General features: G+C 40.9%; 1 protein-coding gene across 4 annotated transcripts in view; it reads left to right on the top strand.

Moving 5' to 3' along the window:
- LOC118371316 (protocadherin-11 X-linked-like) overlaps window positions 1-12,572 on the top strand; it is a 363,439-nt gene that overhangs the window by 246,353 nt on the left and 104,514 nt on the right. The gene's annotated exons all lie outside the window — the stretch shown is intronic.

Here is a 12,572-nt window from a genome sequence, read left to right as displayed (position 1 = left end):
AGGGCTTTACTCTGTAATAAACTGGCCTTGCTATTTTCATCACATGGTTTATCTTATAGGAAGAACACGCTATTGTATCTTTATGTACTTGAACAAGAAGGACGTCAAATGTTATGGTCAATTTTCCCTACCGTCCATTAAAAAGGAGGTCAAAATATATAAACTTTATAAACTATATAAAGAGTCTCTATCAGCATTATATAAGGGGTTAACTATAGGAGTAGTCTCTAGCAGCATTATAACAGGGGTTAACTATAGGAGTAGTCTCTAGCAGCATTATAACATGGGTTAGCTATAGGAGTAGTCTCTATCAGCATTATAACAGGGGTTAGCTATAGGAGTAGTCTCTATCAGCATTATAACAGGGGTTAGCTATAGGAGTAGTCTCTAGCAGCATTATATAAGGGGTTAGCTATAGGAGTAGTCTCTATCAGCATTATAACAGGGGTTAGCTATAGGAGTAGTCTCTAGCAGCATTATATAAGGGGTTAACTTTTGGAGGAGCACTCTATCAGCATCTCAGTTATAATGGTGATTACAATCTTCTACTCCAATCTAAATATCTAGTAGGTACTTTCTCTTTGACCTTGTGATGAAAAGCCCTAATACGTTTTGAAGAATAGAGGAGTCACAAGGTCGCGTGAGCTGCCTGAAAACACAATGGCAGCTGCCTTGATTCTGAGAAAACCTTCACCCTATAATCACAGAGCAATAGGGAGGGGAGTCAGCATAGCTCTCCCTCCACTACCTACCTCTCCCTGTGTCTGTGTCCTACACATCAATGATATGGATGAATTACCATCCACGGCTCCTGTTGTCAGCGGCGACTCAATTTTCTTCTTTACATACTTTTTTCCCTCCAAAGACAGAACAAGGTGAAAACTGGTTGTTTTGCCTGCACCTACATGTACCATATATCCTTTGTGCCTTGGCTATAAGTGAGAGAACTCCGCTCCTCCTCCATCTGCCTGCAAGCATCTGTCCTCTCTGGTGCTGCTCTGACAGAACCCTCAGGTGTCAGGACTCTGTCCTCTCTGGTGCTGCTCTGACAGAACCCGTGGGTGTCAGGACTCTGTCCTCTCTGGTGCAGCTCTGACAGAACCCTTGGGTGTCAGGACTCTGTCCTCTCTGGTGCTGCTCTGACAGAACCCTCAGGTGTCAGGACTCTGTCCTCTCTGGTGCTGCTCTGACAGAACCCTTGGGTGTCAGGACTAGTGTGAATGTGAATGTGAATCGTTGTTATTTTGTGATGTGCTTTCTGTTGGTGAGACCAAGCGGACAGAATAGAGAGACATCTCTGGGGATGATAATAACCAGTTAGATAGATGTTATTAAACCAAGCGAACAGAATAGAGAGACGTCTCTGATGATGATAATAACCCATTAGATAGATGCTATTTTCCCCATCCAAGCAAATCATCCTGCTCCTACTCAGCTGCCTTCTATAAAAATCATACCCATGACGACAACAGGGATTCATAGAAATGATGATTTACATTTGGATGTAATTGCTGTTCACCTTTTGATTAATATTCCATGATGTAAACATCTTGTGGTTCATAAAACTGCCTTCTCAAACAGTGAAATACTGTCTCTATTACATGGTAGATTCCCTTAGAATACATTGTGCTGCACATGAATTGGAGATTGGAGAATGTCATGGTATATTTGAACATGTCTCTTTATGTGTAATGCTTACATTGATGTCACGTGGTGGTGGAGACCAAGTCCTGGAATGAAAGCAATACTAAAAGACGAAAAACGTGACCAGTAATTTCACCAGAAACTCTTAAAATAGTTTGTTTTCATTGTATTTTCTATCACACCAAATGTAATTAATGTTAAAGTAACTGCTGTAAAACGAGTAGGATTAGTTCATGATGTTCAAAAGTAACCTTGGTTTTATGATGTACCAGAACAGTTAAGCGCTGTAGATATGTTTTTTTTTTTTTTTTAAGTAGCAAAATACGGGTTTGATTCATAGGACACATCGCTACTACACAAATAAGGAAGACCTGGAGACTGGTTGACATGTACGTTTTGCCAAGAACATGGGAAGCCAACTGACTCATCCAACTGACCCCCCAAAAAAGTTCATAGATAAAACGTGACACTTTTGTTCCCGGTTCTAAAGGAGAAAATGAAAAGACAGATTCTCTCTCTCTCTCTCTCTCTCTCTCTCTCTCTCTCTCTCTCTCTCTCTCTCTCTCTCTCTCTCTCTCTCTCTCTCTCTCTCTCTCTCTCTCTCTCTCTCTCTCTCTCTCTCTCTCTCTCTCTCTCTCTCTCTCTCTCTCTCTCTCTCTCTCTCTCTCTCTCTGTTGACAGACTCAGATATGAGTGCATTGGTGGCGCTGGGGGCCCTAGAAGGATTAGATATGGTTTTATCAATGGGTAGCAGGCTGCCATGGTAGGGGCACTCTCTTATCTCGTGGTCTCAATTTGTAAAAAGCAAGAACAAGGGAAAGAAGGAAAAGGGGGGAAAGGGCAGAGAGATGCAGTAAACTGGGGTGTTGGGATAGGAGTAAACAGGGGTGTTGGGATAGGAGTAAACAGGGGTGTTGGGATAGGAGTAAACAGGGGTGTTGGGATAGGGGTAAACAGGGGTGTTGGGATAGGGGTAAACAGGGGTGTTGGGATAGGGGTAAACAGGGGTGTTGGGATAGGAGTAAACAGGGGTGTTGGGATAGGAGTAAACAGGGGTGTTGGGATAGGAGTAAACAGGGGTGTTGGGATAGGAGTAAACAGGGGTGTTGGGATAGGAGTAAACAGGGGTGTTGGGATAGGAGTAAACAGGGGTGTTGGGATAGGAGTAAACAGGGGTGTTGGGATAGGGGTAAACAGGGGTGTTGGGATAGGAGTAAAGAGGGGTGTTGGGATAGGAGTAAAGAGGGGTGTTGGGATAGGGGTAAACGGGGGTGTTGGGATAGGGGTAAACAGGGGTGTTGGGATAGGGGTAAACAGGGGTGTTGGGATAGGGGTAAACAGGGGTGTTGGGATAGGGGTAAACAGGGGTGTTGGGATAGGGGTAAACAGGGGTGTTGGGATAGGAGTAAAGAGGGGTGTTGGGATAGGAGTAAACAGGGGTGTTGGGATAGGAGTAAACTGGGGTGTTGGGATAGGGGTAAAGAGGGGTGTTGGGATAGGAGTAAACAGGGGTGTTGGGATAGGAGTAAACAGGGGTGTTGGTATAGGAGTGAACAGGGGTGTTGGGATAGGAGTAAAGAGGGGTGTTGGGATAGGAGTAAAGAGGGGTGTTGGGATAGGAGTAAACAGGGGTGTTGGGATAGGAGTAAACAGGGGTGTTGGGATAGGAGTAAACAGGGGTGTTGGGATAGGAGTGAACAGGGGTGTTGGGATAGGAGTAAAGAGGGGTGTTGGGATAGGAGTAAACAGGGGTGTTGGGATAGGAGTAAACAGGGGTGTTGGGATAGGAGTAAAGAGGGGTGTTGGGATAGGAGTAAAGAGGGGTGTTGGGATAGGAGTAAACAGGGGTGTTGGGATAGGAGTAAACAGGGGTGTTGGGATAGGAGTAAAGAGGGGTGTTGGGATAGGAGTAAAGAGGGGTGTTGGGATAGGAGTAAACAGGGGTGTTGGGATAGGAGTAAACAGGGGTGTTGGGATAGGAGTAAACAGGGGTGTTGGGATAGGAGTAAAGAGGGGTGTTGGGATAGGAGTGAACAGGGGTGTTGGGATAGGAGTAAACTGGGGTGTTGGGATAGGAGTAAAGAGGGGTGTTGGGATAGGAATAAACAGGGGTGTTGGGATAGGAGTAAAGAGGGGTGTTGGGATAGGAGTAAACAGGGGTGTTGGGATAGGAGTAAACTGGGGTGTTGGGATAGGGGTAAAGAGGGGTGTTGGGATAGGAGTAAACAGGGGTGTTGGGATAGGAGTAAAGAGGGGTGTTGGGATAGGAGTAAAGAGGGGTGTTGGGATAGGAGTAAACAGGGGTGTTGGGATAGGAGTAAAGAGGGGTGTTGGGATAGGAGTAAACAGGGGTGTTGGGATAGGAGTAAAGAGGGGTGTTGGGATAGGAGTAAACAGGGGTGTTGGGATAGGAGTAAAGAGGGGTGTTGGGATAGGAGTAAACAGGGGTGTTGGGATAGGAGTAAACAGGGGTGTTGGGATAGGAGTAAAGAGGGGTGTTGGGATAGGAGTAAACAGGGGTGTTGGGATAGGAGTAAAGAGGGGTGTTGGGATAGGAGTAAAGAGGGGTGTTGGGATAGGAGTAAACAGGGGTGTTGGGATAGGAGTAAACAGGCCAACTTCTAAGGCTTTGTATTCTGAAAGGTGCTTGGTTTGAGCAAGGTCTTGAATGTCAACGTTGGGCTGAGTAACTCTCTGGGAACAGGCTGGGGATGTGGCCTTCTTATGACAATAAATTTCTCAACTCCTCTTTAAAACTGCATCTTTATTAGACCACCCCGCTCTTGAAATAAAGTCCATAAGACATTTATGTTTCTGTTATTTATGATCTAAGAGGCCATTCATTTTATGGCCCCTTTTGCTTTCCTTCCCCAGGCTTCCTTTATCCGACTGTCAGCACTCTTATGTTGTCGGCTCCGCCAAACACAACGCGCTGAGGTTTTTCATATCTCCTCCTCCTCCTCCTCCTCCTCCTCCTCCTCCTCCTCTTCCTCCTCCTCCCATCTTGACAAACAGATTTTAAGCACAAATGAATGTCATTAGCATGTCTGTTATTAGCTCCACCCTTCAAGCCACCCAACAGATGGCATTTACTAATGTACACATCCAAAACATTTAACTCAACGTTAAATCGTACCTTTCCCTTTAGGTTATATGACAACGCTCTGGTACTTAACTTCAAATACAGACGGTTGTGCATGATGATGTGTCGTAGGTCTATCACCATGGAAACGAGGGAGGTGACAGTTGGATTGTGTGTTTCTCCTAGCCATGGAGTTGGTAAATTACCATTGCCAAGGGAGTTCATGGTGTTTCCCGTTTATCAATAACAAATGTACTGCCTGCCTAAAAGGCTTTTGTAAAGGAAAATGGCTACCGAGTTAGCTACATGCCCATGACTTTTTTGTTCTGATTATATTCTACTCTCCCACATCTGAACAGGCAGATTGCAGACTGATTATATTCTACTCTGCAGCATCTGAACAGGCAGACTGTAGACTTCAACAGTCATTTGGGCTTAATGAGAGTCTTCATAGTCACATGACTCAGTTTGCTGTTTTTCTCCAAATAAGTCAAAAATAATTAGTTTGTGAAAATGTGAAGATCGATGCAACAGCCTCGCTGTTCGTTGGTCTATCGTCACTTTTATCTCTCAGTGAGATGGCCCGTTATTAAAATCAATTAAGCTTTCGAGATTGCATCAACATTACCAAACAACAACAAAAAACAATCAAGTCTTGTGAGGAGGGGGGTGTTAGGGATAGTTATTATGTTATTATGTGGGATTCCTAGTTAATAACATACTAAAAGGCTTTGGGGAATGATGGTTCTCATGTCATGATGTGGTTGTAAGCTCTCAGATAAAAGTTAAGTTGCTTGTCAATAAATCCGTCAACAAAAAAAACAAAAACAAATCCTTCAACAATGTTCAAACAATAAACAGTTTGTACTCTGAACGATGTATAAATGTCCTTATTCTGGGCCTATATTGTTATGAGTCAGAGGATTTAAGAGCACTAGCTTTCATACAGTACCAGCTAAAAGCATTCGTAGATGTGTATTTTAGTCAACGAGGGAAAGATAAAATATCAAATGTGAAATATCTTACTCTGTGGCATATGGCTTTCAAATGACCAGCTTATACCTTTCTAAGATCCAAAGCTGCTATTAAAATAAGCCAATCCTTTTCATACACTGTAAGTATAATACGATTACAGATATAACACGTACATACTGTTTTTTTTTTTTGCCAGCAGCATACCGCCCTGCATACCACTGCTGGCTTGCTTCTGAAGCTAAGCAGGGTTGGTCCTGGTCAGTTCCTGGATGGGAGACCAGATGCTGCTGGAATTGGTGTTGGAGGGCCAGTAGGAGGCACTCTTTCCTCTGGTCTAAAAAGATATCTCAATGCCCCAGGGCACTGCCCTGTGTAGGGTGCCGTCTTTTGGATGGGACGTTAAATGGGTGTCCTGACTCTCTGAGGTCATTAAAGATCCCATGGCACTTATTGTAAGAGTAGGGTTGTTAACCCTGGTGTCCTGGCTAAATTCCCAATCTGTCCCTCAAACCATCACGATCACCTAATAATCCCCAGTTTACAATTGGCTCATTCATCCCCCTCCTCTCTCCTGTAACTATTCCCCAGGTCATTGCTGCAAATGAGAACGTGTTCTCAGTCAACTTACCTGGTAAAAAAAACATAGACCTACATTTTTAGTTTTACAGTAAGAGGATGACAGATCTAGACGTGCATAGACCTACAGTTGTAGTTTTACAGTAAGAGGATGACAGATCTAGACGTGCATAGACCTACAGTTGTAGTTTTAGAGTAAGAGGATGACAGATCTAGACGTGCATAGACCTACAGTTGTAGTTTTACAGTAAGAGGATGACAGATCTAGACGTGCATAGACCTACAGTTGTAGTTTTACAGTAAGAGGATGACAGATCTAGACGTGCATAGACCTACAGTTGTAGTTTTACAGTAAGAGGATGACAGATCCAGACGTGCATAGACCTACAGTTGTAGTTTTACAGTAAGAGGATGACAGATCCAGACGTGCATAGACCTACAGTTGTAGTTTTACAGTAAGAGGATGACAGATCCAGACGTGCATAGACCTACAGTTGTAGTTTTACAGTAAGAGGATGACAGATCCAGACGTGCATAGACCTACAGTTGTAGTTTTACAGTAAGAGGATGACAGATCCAGACGTGCATAGACCTACAGTTGTAGTTTTACAGTAAGAGGATGACAGATCCAGACGTGCATAGACCTACAGTTGTAGTTTTACAGTAAGAGTTTTTTGATGTACACTTTCCCCCTTAAGTGCTTTCTGGGTAATTATGAGCACGATTATTATTTTTGGAGGGTATTATTTATTCCAGACCTGGATTTCAATTTGATGACCTTTCCCGTCTTCATTGTAATGTTGTTTAAAAAACCAGACGGATGACATGCGTCCCGTCTTCAATTGTAATGTTGTTTAAAAAACCAGACGGATGACATGCGTCCTGTCTTCAATGTAATGTTTAAAACCAGACGGATGACATGCGTCCTGTCTTCATTGTAATGTTAAAACCAGACGGATGACATGCGTCCTGTCTTCATTGTAATGTTTAAAAACCAGACGGATGACATGCGTCCTGTCTTCATTGTAATGTTTAAAAACCAGACGGATGACATGCGACCTGTCTTCATTGTAATGTTAAAACCAGACGGATGACATGCGTCCTGTCTTCATTGTAATGTTAAAACCAGACGGATGACATGCGTCCTGTCTTCATTGTAATGTTAAAACCAGACGGATGACATGCGTCCTGTCTTCATTGTAATGTTTAAAACCAGACGGATGACATGCGTCCTGTCTTCATTGTAATGTTTAAAAACCAGACGGATGACATGCGTCCTGTCTTCATTGTAATGTTAAAACCAGACGGATGACATGCGTCCTGTCTTCATTGTAATGTTTAAAACCAGACATGTGTCTTGTCTTCATTATAATGTTTAAAAACCAGACGGATGACATCTTCGTTAGCGCTTTGATCTGATTAACCGCTTTCAGAGATAAATACACTGACACACAGCTTCACACAATTAACTTTTTACCATTCTGAATTCGATGGGTCCAATACTTTGATTATAGCATACTTGTAGTACTGTTTAAACTATTTCAACAGTTGTTTAATGTACGTGTGCCCCCGCCTCTATGTACAGTGATCTCTGTCTGTTTTAGCTCAGAGAACTCCCGTCTGTCTGTCAGTAGTTGGGAAAGAGTCACCTCACGTCACAACAACAGACAAAGTTCTCAGGAAGCATTGTAGTCAGTCACATCTTAAGGGAAGGGGACTCCACTGTACACTAAAACCATATCCAATCTGTGTTTCAGTTTCAGAGCACTCGTTACATTACGCAATTAGAAGTAATGAATGTGGTTGTTAATTACATTCATTTGTTGCAAATCTCCATTCCCAGTTAAATTTCTCTATGGAAACACTGTGACACTGACCAATGACTTATCATTTGCAATGTGATCGTATCCATTCAGCCCACTAGAATTATGCATAATTAGCGGTACAATGTCATTAGCAATCAGGGGAACTCTGAACAGACATACTGAGAGGAGAGACCTGTAGTTCAGATATTATGCAGTTAGCTAACCACAGTTTAGTAACGATATCTACATATATAGTCTATTTCAGTTAGCTAACCACAGTTTAGTAATGATATGTATATATATAGTCTATTTCAGTTAGCTAACCACAGTTTAGTAATTATATGTATATATATAGTCTATCTCAGTTAGCTAACCACAGTTTAGTAATTATATGTATATATATAGTCTATCTCAGTTAGCTAACCACAGTTTAGTAATTATATGTATATATATAGTCTATCTCAGTTAGCTAACCACAGTTTAGTAATGATATGTATATATATAGTCTATCTCAGTTAGCTAACCACAGTTTAGTAATGATATGTATATATATAGTCTATTTCAGTTAGCTAACCACAGTTTAGTAATGATATCTATATATATATAGTCTATCTCAGTTAGCTAACCACAGTTTAGTAATGATATGTATATATATATAGTCTATCTCAGTTAGCTAACCACAGTTTAGTAATGATATGTATATATATATAGTCTATCTCAGTTAGCTAACCACAGTTTTGTAATTATATGTATATATATAGTCTATCTCAGTTAGCTAACCACAGTTTTGTAATTATATGTATATATATAGTCTATCTCAGTTAGCTAACCACAGTTTAGTAATTATATGTATATATATAGTCTATCTCAGTTAGCTAACCACAGTTTAGTAATGATATGTATATATATAGTCTATTTCAGTTAGCTAACCACAGTTTAGTAATGATATCTATATTTTTATTTTTATTTCACCTTTATCTAACCAGGCTCCCAGAACTTTTTACAGCATCTACGCCAGTGGGCCAGCAACAGAGCTAAATGAAACAACAGTCAGAACTAACCTACATACATTAGATTACTCCGATCCTTTTAAGATTATTTCAGATTGGTTTGTTATTTTTTTTCTGACCGGTTAAGGTCTCAGCATGAGTCTTGGGGGGTTTAAATGGACTTGTCTCTATCCATCCTAGCCAGAGGGATTTTAGTGGGAGTCTCTCAGAGGTGATGTGGACGGAAACCTGTGTTTCATCTGGTTCAAATGCCACATGAGTGGTTTGGCTGAGAGACAAGCTATTGATCTGGTGGCGTCAACTCAAATCACTGGAATGTCCTTCTCTAGAAGAGCCTGTTAGAATCCTATTTTTTTGACAGCAGTAGGAGTTACTTGGTTGTGCTGCCAAGCACTGACTGAAGTTGATACTGTGTATATGTAACCCATAATACCAAACATGCTAGGTCCTAAAGGTGACATAATACTGTAGAGTAAATCATAGACCTACATACTCACAACAAATAATTTACGTCTTCGAAAACAAAGGCATTAGTTTGGGCTCATAAAGAGCATCTATAAGAGTCTATTTGTTAAATTAAATTAAAATCCCTGATTAGCTTTTTGTAATGAACTTTTAGAAGAGGTAGTATAGAACTTCTTAATGAGAAACGGAAAACCTTTAATGTAATAATAATAATAATATATGCCATTTAGCAGACGCTTTTATCCAAATGTATGCATACATTCTACGTATGGGTGGTCCCGGGAATCGAACCCACTACCCTGGCGTTACAAGCGCCATGCTGTACCAACTGAGCCACAGGACCTTTCAGCGATAACAACGTATTCAACACTACCTTTAAACATCCACCGTTTGTTGATCGTGTCACACCCTGACGTGAGAGAGCCTTTTTATGTCTCTATTTTGGTTTGGCCAGGGAGTGATTTGTGGGGGGGGGGCATTCTATGGTTTGTTTTCTAGGTTTTTGTGCTTTCTATGTTTTGACGACGGCCGTGACAGATAGTGTGTCCTACGGAATGTTATTATTTAAAACGCAGATAGTTAAAAGGGTCTCTCCTTCCTAGGATAGGAAATGAAAGTTCAGGGAGAGAGGGGAAGAAAAAAGAAATCAGCTACTTGGCAAGGATATATTCTCTCTTCTCTATGTTGAGCTGCTAGTTTAAATTCTCCACCACAACCATAATGACTTGAGTGGGTTTCAAAGACCTGTACAATTAAAATACCCATTCTCAACATGTTAACGTGTTCGCTGGTTTGTAAGTGGATCAATAGCTGCCAAGTTTGATCCTGTCTCCGGACAATGTATCCTGAACTCTGCAGGGGGTGAACAGCCCCAGCACAAAAGCCCAGGACAACATTCCACTATGTTCTATTTCACTGATTCCTAAAATGGAATCTACCTTGCCCTGCATATTAAACTGACATCAATAAACCGGAGGTACAAGATAGAGGGAAACATTCTTTGTTAACGCCTTGCTTCATGATTAGCTAAAGTACAGTTTACGTTCATCCTTATAACTGTTATGGGGTGCTTAATAACATCTTAGACTGGACATGTCTAATGATGTCTTAGACTGGACATATCTAATGATGTCATAGACTGGACATGTCTAATGATGTCATAGACTGGACATATCTAATGATGTCATAGACTGGACATGTCTAATGATGTCTTAGACTGAACATATCTAATGATGTCATAGACTGGACATATCTAATGATGTCATAGACTGGACATATCTAATGATGTCATAGACTGGACATACCTAATGATGTCTTAGACTGGACATATCTAATGATGTCTTAGACTGGACATATCTAATGATGTCATAGACTGGACATATCTAATGATGTCATAGACTGGGCATATCTAATGATGTCTTAGACTGGTCATATCTAATGATGTCTTAGACTGGACATATCTAATGATGTCATAGACTGGGCATATCTAATGATGTCTTAGACTGGACATATCTAATGATGTCATAGACTGGAGATATCTAATGATGTCTTAGACTGGTCATATCTAATGATGTCTTAGACTGGACATGTCTAATGATGTCTTAGACTGGACATATCTAATGATGTCATAGACTGGACATGTCTAATGATGTCTTAGACTGGACATATCTAATGATGTCATAGACTCGACATATCTAATGATGTCATAGACTGGACATGTCTAATGATGTCTTAGACTGGACATATCTAATGATGTCATAGACTGGACATGTCTAATGATGTCTTAGACTGGACATATCTAATGATGTCTTAGACTGGACATATCTAATGATGTTGCCTCTTCACTGTTGACGTCGAGACGACTTATGAGGCATCTGTTTCTCAAACTAGACACTCTAATGTACTTGTCCTCTTGCTCAGTTGTGCACCGGGGCCTCCCACTCCTCTTTATATTCTGGTTAGAGCCAGTTTGAGCTGTTCTGTGAAGGGAGTAGTACACAGCATTGTACGAGATCTTCAGTTCCTTGGTAATTTCTCGCATGGAATAGCCTTAATTTCTCAGAACAAGAATAGACCAATGAGTTTCAAAAGAAGGTTATTTGTTTCTATCCATTTTGAGCCTGTAATCGAACCCACAAATGCTGATGCTCCAGATACTCAACTAGTCTAAAGAAGGCCAGTTGTATTGCTTCTTTAATCAGGACAACAGTTTTCAGCTCTGCTAACATAATTGGAAAAGGGTTTTCTAATGGTCAATTAGCCTTTTAAAATGATAAACTTGGATTAGCTAACACAACGTGCCATTGGAACACAGGAGTGATGGTTGCTGATAATGGGCCTCTGTACGCCTATGTAGATATTCCATTAAAAAACATACTTTTCCAGCTACAATAGTAATTTACAACATTAACAATGTCTGCCCTTCTAATTAATTTGACGTTATTGCAATGGACAGAAAATGTGCTTTTCATTAAAAAACAAGGACATTTCTAAGTGACCCCAAACTTTTCAACATAAACTTTACAATATTAAAAGCCATTTGTTATACATAGACGTTACATTATTTAAAGTAATTTGTAATAGATGACAGTGACACAAATCCCTCTCTCTTGCAAGTGGGATTCAGATAGCTCAAACACTGGACTTTATATATATATAAAAAATATCTGCTAGCTGGACCTTCATTTATGTTACATTGCATTATTAATCTACAAATGTTGAATTATAAGTAGCAAACTTGTATGAAATTGTCAATGCAATAAGAGGTTGATACATACGGTATACGCTGAGTGTACAAAACATTCGGAACGCCTTCCTAATATTGAGTTGAACCCCCCTTCTGCCCTCAGAACAGTCTCAATTTCTCCGGGCACAGACTCTACAAGGTGTCCGAAAGCATTCCACAGGGATGCTGGCCCAGGTTGACTCCAATGTTTCCCACAGTTGTGTCAAGTTGGCTGGATGTCCATTGGGCAGCAGACTGTTCTTGATACACACGGGAAACTGTATTACAGT

Source organism: Oncorhynchus keta, chromosome 30, assembly GCF_023373465.1.
Source record: "Oncorhynchus keta strain PuntledgeMale-10-30-2019 chromosome 30, Oket_V2, whole genome shotgun sequence".
Lineage (NCBI taxonomy): Eukaryota > Metazoa > Chordata > Actinopteri > Salmoniformes > Salmonidae > Oncorhynchus > Oncorhynchus keta.
Note: the sequence above shows the minus strand (reverse complement) of the source record. Positions and strands in the feature narration are given on the sequence as shown.